We start from the raw sequence: 6,134 nt of genomic DNA on the forward strand, positions 1-6,134 counted from the left end.
ACAACAGAGCAGGCCTCAAGAGTTGGGAGTAATTAATTCCCCATTTTTACCCCAGCTCTGGCCCCTATTGCTTTGCACATTTAAACAGTCTCTTTTGGGGCAGTGGGTCTCAACCAGGGGTACGTATACCCCTAGGGGTACGCAGAGGTCTTTCAAGGGTACAGCAACTCATTTAGATATTTGCTTAGTTTTACAACAGGCTACATGAAAAGCACCAGCGTATCAATACAAACTAAAATTTCATACAATGACTTATTTATACCACTCTATATATGGTACACTGATATGTAAGTACAATATTTATATTCCAGTTGATTTACTTAATAACTATATGGTAAAAATGAAAAGTAAGAAATGTTTCAGTAACAGTGTGCTGTAACTACTTTGTATTTTTATGTCTGATTTTGTAAGCAAGTAGTTTTTAAGTGAGGTAAGAACATAAGAATGGTCTGACCCGGTACGGCCTAAGGTCCATCCAGCCCAGTATCCTGTCTACCAACAGTGGCCAATGCCAGGTGCCCCAGAGGGAGTGCACCTAACAGGCAATGATCAAGTGATCTCTCTCCTGCCATTCATCTCCACCCTCTGACAGACAGAGGCTAGGGACACTATTCCTTACCCATGCTGGCTAATAGCCATTAATGGACTTAACCTCCATGAATTTATCCAGTTCTCTTTTAAACTCTGTTATAGTCCTAGCCTTCACAACCTCCTCAGGTAAGGAGTTCCACAAGTTGACTGTGTGCTGCGTGAAGAAGAACTTCCTTGCATTTGTTTTAAACCTGCTGCCTAATAATTTCATTTGGTGGCCCCTAGTTCTTATATTATGGGAATAAGTAAATAACTTTTCCTTATCCACTTTCTCCACACCACTCATGATTTTATATACCTCTATCATATCCCCCCTTAGATTCCTCTTTTCCAAGCTGAAGAGTCCTAGCCTCTTTAATCTCTCCTCATATGGGACCCGTTCCAAACCCTTAATCATTTTAGTTGCCCTTTTCTGAACCTTTTCTAGTGCCAGTATATCTTTTTTGAGATGAGGAGACCACATCTGTATACAGTATTCGAGATGAGGGCGTACCATCGATTTATATAAGGGCAATAATGTATTCTCAGTCTTATTTTCTATCCCCTTTTTAATGATTCCTAACATCCTGTTTGCTTTTTTGACCGCCTCTGCACACTGCATGGACATTTTCAGAGAACTATCCACGATGACTCCAAGATCTTTTTCCTGACTTGTTGTAGCTAAATTAGCACCCATCATACTGTATCTATAAAGAACAGGAGTACTTGTGGCACCTTAGAGACTAACAAATTTATTAGAGCATAAGCTTTCGTGGACTACAGCCCACTTCTATATGCATCCGAAGAAGTGGGCTGTAGTCCACGAAAGCTTATGCTCTAATAAATTTGTTAGTCTCTAAGGCCTTGTCTACACTACGAGAGTAGTTCGATTTTACTTGCATCGAATTTTTGGAATCGATATTGCAAAGTCGAACGTGTGTGTCCACACTAAGGACAGTAATTCGACTTTGTGCGTCCACACTAACGGTGAAAGCGTCGACATTCGAAGCGGTGCGCTGTGGTCAGCTATCCCACAGTTCCCGCAGTCCCCTCTGCCCATTGGAATTCTGGGTGTAGCTGGCAATGCCTTCTGGGTAACAAAATGAGTCAAGGGTGCTTTTGGGTAACTGTCGTCATCCGTCCATCACTCCCGCCCTCCCTCCCTGAAAGCGCCGGCGGGAAATCAGTTCGCGCACTTTTCCAGTCATTGACAGCGCGGACGCCACAGAACTGCGAGCATGGAGCACGCTGCGACCATCGCTGCAGTTGTGGCCGCTCTCAACGCCTCGCAGCTTATCATAAAGGTTTCCCTGAGGCAGATGCAGAAAAGTCAGGCGAGGAGGCTACGGCACCGCGGTGATGTCCTGAAGTCTGAGAGTAGCACAGACCTCTCGGAAAGCAGGGGACCCAGCGCCGAGGACATCACGGTGGCAATGGGTCATGTTGATGCCGTGGAACGGCGATTCTGGGCACGGGAAACAAGCACTGAGTGGTGGGACCGCATAGTGCTGCAGGTCTCGGATGAATCCCAGTGGCTGCGAAACTTTCGCATGCGGAAGGGAACTTTCCTGGAACTTTGTGAGTTGCTGTCCCCTGCCCTGAAGCACAGTGACACCCGCTTGCGAGCTGCACTGAGTGTACAGAAGCGAGTGGCCATAGCCCTCTGGAAGCTTGCAACGCCAGACAGCTACCGGTCAGTCGCGAACCAGTTTGGGGTGGGCAAATCTACCGTGGGGGTTGTTGTGATGCAAGTAGCGAAGGCAATCGTTGATGTACTGCTGCCAAAGGTAGTGACCCTGGGAAACGTGGAGGCGATCATAGATGGCTTCGCAGCGATGGGATTCCCAAACTGCGGTGGGGCCATAGATGGAACTCACATCCCTATCCTGGCACCGGACCACCAGGCCACCCAGTACATTAACCGAAAGGGCTACTTTTCCATGGTGCTGCAAGCACTGGTGGACCACAGGGGACGTTTTACCAACATCTACGTGGGATGGCCGGGCAAGGTTCATGACGCTCGTGTTTTCAGGAACTCTGGTCTGTTTAGACGGCTGCAACAAGGTATTTACTTCCCGGACCACAAAATAACTGTTGGGGATGTGGAGATGCCTATAGTCATCCTCGGGGACCCAGCCTACCCGCTCATGCCTGGCTCATGAAGCCCTATACTGGCGCCCTGGACACTGAAAAAGAACTCTTCAACTACCGGCTGAGCAAGTGCAGAATGGTGGTGGAGTGTGCTTTTGGCCGTCTCAAGGGGAGATGGAGAAGCTTACTGACTCGCTGTGATCTCAGCGAAACCAATATCCCCATTGTTATAGCAGCTTGCTGTGTGCTCCACAATCTCTGTGAGAGCAAGGGGGAGACCTTTATGGCGGGGTGGGAGGTTGAGGAAAATAGCCTGGCTGCTGATTACTCACAGCCAGACAGCCGGGCGATTAGAAGAGACCAGCGGGAAGCGCTTTGCATCCGGGAGGCTTTGAAAGCAAAGTTCCTCAGTGAGCAGGGTAACCTGTGACTTTAAAGTTTGTGTACTGAGAAGCTAAACCTGCCCCCGTTTCTTTACCCAGTTAATGTTGACTATCCTTTCCAGTTACATACCCCCTTCACCCCCCTTCCAACACACGTTTCGAAATAAAAATAGTTCTACTTTTTAAAGCACACCGTTTTCTTTAATACTGCTTTAGCGGGAATTTTTTAAAACTGGGACGCAGACTGTGGTGCGGAGCGGGTGTAGTGTAGTGACGCGAATGCAGCTTCTAAACTCAAGGATTGACAGGCTCCGCTGCGGTGGGATGGTTGTTTCAACGGAGCCTGTCACCCCTCCTGATCGGGACTGTGTGTATGGGGGGTCTATGTGACTTTGTGGCAGGGGGAGGACGGTTACAGATCCCCTGCTGTGTGGTTCTGTGATCCTGCCTAAGGACCGGCGCTTAAGATCTGTAACTGCCCTCCCCCGCCACAAAGTCACAGAGCAACCCCCCCCCCCAACATAACATGAAAACAACCTCCCAGACTAACCAGGGTAACTAGTCACTGCATCACTGCACTGTGTATGTGCCCTGCTGCTGTGCATGCCCCCGACTATGTACCCTGCCAAAGGTGACTGTCCTGTCCAATTACCAACCCCCTTTCCCCTCCTCCTCCAAAAGAACATGATTGAAACAGTAGTTAACAGAAACGTATTTTTTATTATCAACTACACATGGCATTGGGAGGTGAAACTTGGACGGGGGCTTGTGTCAGGCGGGAAGGAAAGAACTTTTCAAATTTTGGGAAATGACAGCCTTCTGCTACTAGAGCTCTCTGCAGGGGTGGAGTGAGACTTAGCAGGGACTCTGCCGCCTCTCCTTCTTTGCACTTTGGGTGAGGTGGGTATGGGACTTGGTGGCAGGGGAGGGCGGTTAGAGATGGACTGCAGCGGGGCTCTGTCCTCCTGCCTCCGTTCCTGCAGAACATCCACAAGGCGCCGGAGCGTGTCTGTTTGCTCCCTCAGTAGTCCAAGCAGCGTTTGAGTCGCCTGCTGGTCTTCCTGCCGCCACCTCTCCTCCCGATCCATGTTGGCTTGGTGCATTCGGGTCAAGTTCTCCCGCCACTGGGTCTGCTGTGCTGCCTGGGCTTGGGAACAGGCCATAAGCTCAGAGAACATGTCATCCCGTGTCCTCTTCTTCCTACGCCTAATCCGCGCTAGCCTCTGGGAGTGTGATTCCAGGCTAGGTTGTGAGACAGTCGCAGATGGGGCTGTGGAAATGGGAAAAAGGGAGTGAATTCCTCAGAAAGATAAATGTAGTTGTGAACAAAGAACATAGTCTTTCTCTGTGAACAAGACCATGCACAGCACCTATCACATGCGCACTCAGCACAAGGTCGAATTCTCGGCCTTCGCATTCAGTGCCTGGGGTCTTGCACAGCACATTTGAGAAGTGGGGCAGCACAACGGAATTTCTGTTGCAGGCAGACATGGTAAGCCGTACACTTGTGGCAGTTTAAAACTTTTATATTACCACTGGCCTCATTTCACATTTAAAGCTATGTCAGTTCCTGCAGCCAGCAATCCGGCAAGCGGGAACTCTGCCCCTGTCCCACCCCCTCGCGGCTGTCCCCGGGAACGATCCCTTTCGGCTGCCCCTCTCCCGCCTCCACCGCGTGGCTACAAACCAGCGGTTACAGTTCTGTAAAGGAACGGGAAAGCAGTCCCAACACTAACATTCCCCTACCTAATTAAAAGCAGGTCACCATGGGCGACATCACCCTGATGAGGATCTCTGAGAGCGACAGACAGAGAATGCTCCGGGAAAGCCTCCAAAGACCAGGGCCGTATGCCGCCCTGCTATGCAGAGCAATGATTCCCGAGTACTTGATAGTCTCGTGGCGCGGCAACGTGTCGTACTTCGGAGGACCCAATAAGGCCGCTCTCCCCAGGAACCTCATGCAACGGCTTTCAAATTACCTCCAGGAGAGCTTCATCGAGATGTCCCAGGAGGATTACTGCTCTATCCCCGGACATATAGACCGCATTTTACTGTAGCTGCAGTAGCAGGGAATAAACAGTAGAGCGGCTTGTGCAGGACAATCACTGAAAACCGGACATTGCTAGATTTTTTTTCAAAACTTGCACTGCCCATGACTAAACCGTTAAGCGCCTAGGGCACACTAATCATGAACAACCCATTCTTTTAATTGTTAATATTCCTGTTTTGTTAAAAATAAATGTTTAGATGTTTACAACACTTACTGGCTGATCCTTCACCAGATTCTGTGTTCGGGGTAACGGCTGGGGACGCTTCATAGGGGATCTCTGTAAGGGTGATGAAGAGATCCTGGCTGTCGGGGAAATCAGCGTTGTGAGCGCTGCCGACTGCCTCGCCCTCCTCATCTCCTTCCTCATCTTCCCCGTCCCCTAACATGTCCGAGGAACCGGCCGTGGACACTATCCCATCCTCAGAGTCCACGGTCACTGGTGGGGTAGTGGTGGCGGCCACACCGAGGATGGAATGCAGTGCCTCGTAGAAACGGGATGTCTGGGGATGGGATCCGGAGCGTCCGTTTGCCTCTTTGGTCTTCTGGTAGCCTTGTCTCAGCTCCTTGATTTTCACGCGGCACTGCGTTGCATCCCGGCTGTATCCTCTCTCTGCCATGTCTTTTGAGATCTTCTCGTAGATCTTTGCATTCCTTCTTTTGGATCGCAGCTCGGAAAGCACGGACTCATCGCCCCACACAGCGATGAGATCCAAGACTTCCCGATCAGTCCATGCTGGGGCCCTCTTTCTATTCACAGACTGCACGGCCATCACTGCTGGAGAGCTCTGCATCGTTGCCAGTGCTGCTGTGCTCGCCACGATGTCCAGACAGGAAATGAGATTCAAACTGGCCAGACAGGAAAAGGAATTCCAATTCAAATTTTCCCGGGGCTTTTCCTGTGTGGCTGGTCAGAGCATCCGAGCTCGCACTGCTGTCCAGAGCGTCAACAGAGTGGTGCACTGTGGGATAGCTCCCGGAGCTATTAGCGTCGATTTCCATCCACACCTAGCCTAATTCGACATGGCCATGTCGAATTTAGC

The sequence above is a fragment of the Chrysemys picta genome, chromosome 2 (genome assembly GCF_011386835.1).
Source record: "Chrysemys picta bellii isolate R12L10 chromosome 2, ASM1138683v2, whole genome shotgun sequence".
NCBI classification, from domain to species: Eukaryota; Metazoa; Chordata; order Testudines; family Emydidae; genus Chrysemys; species Chrysemys picta.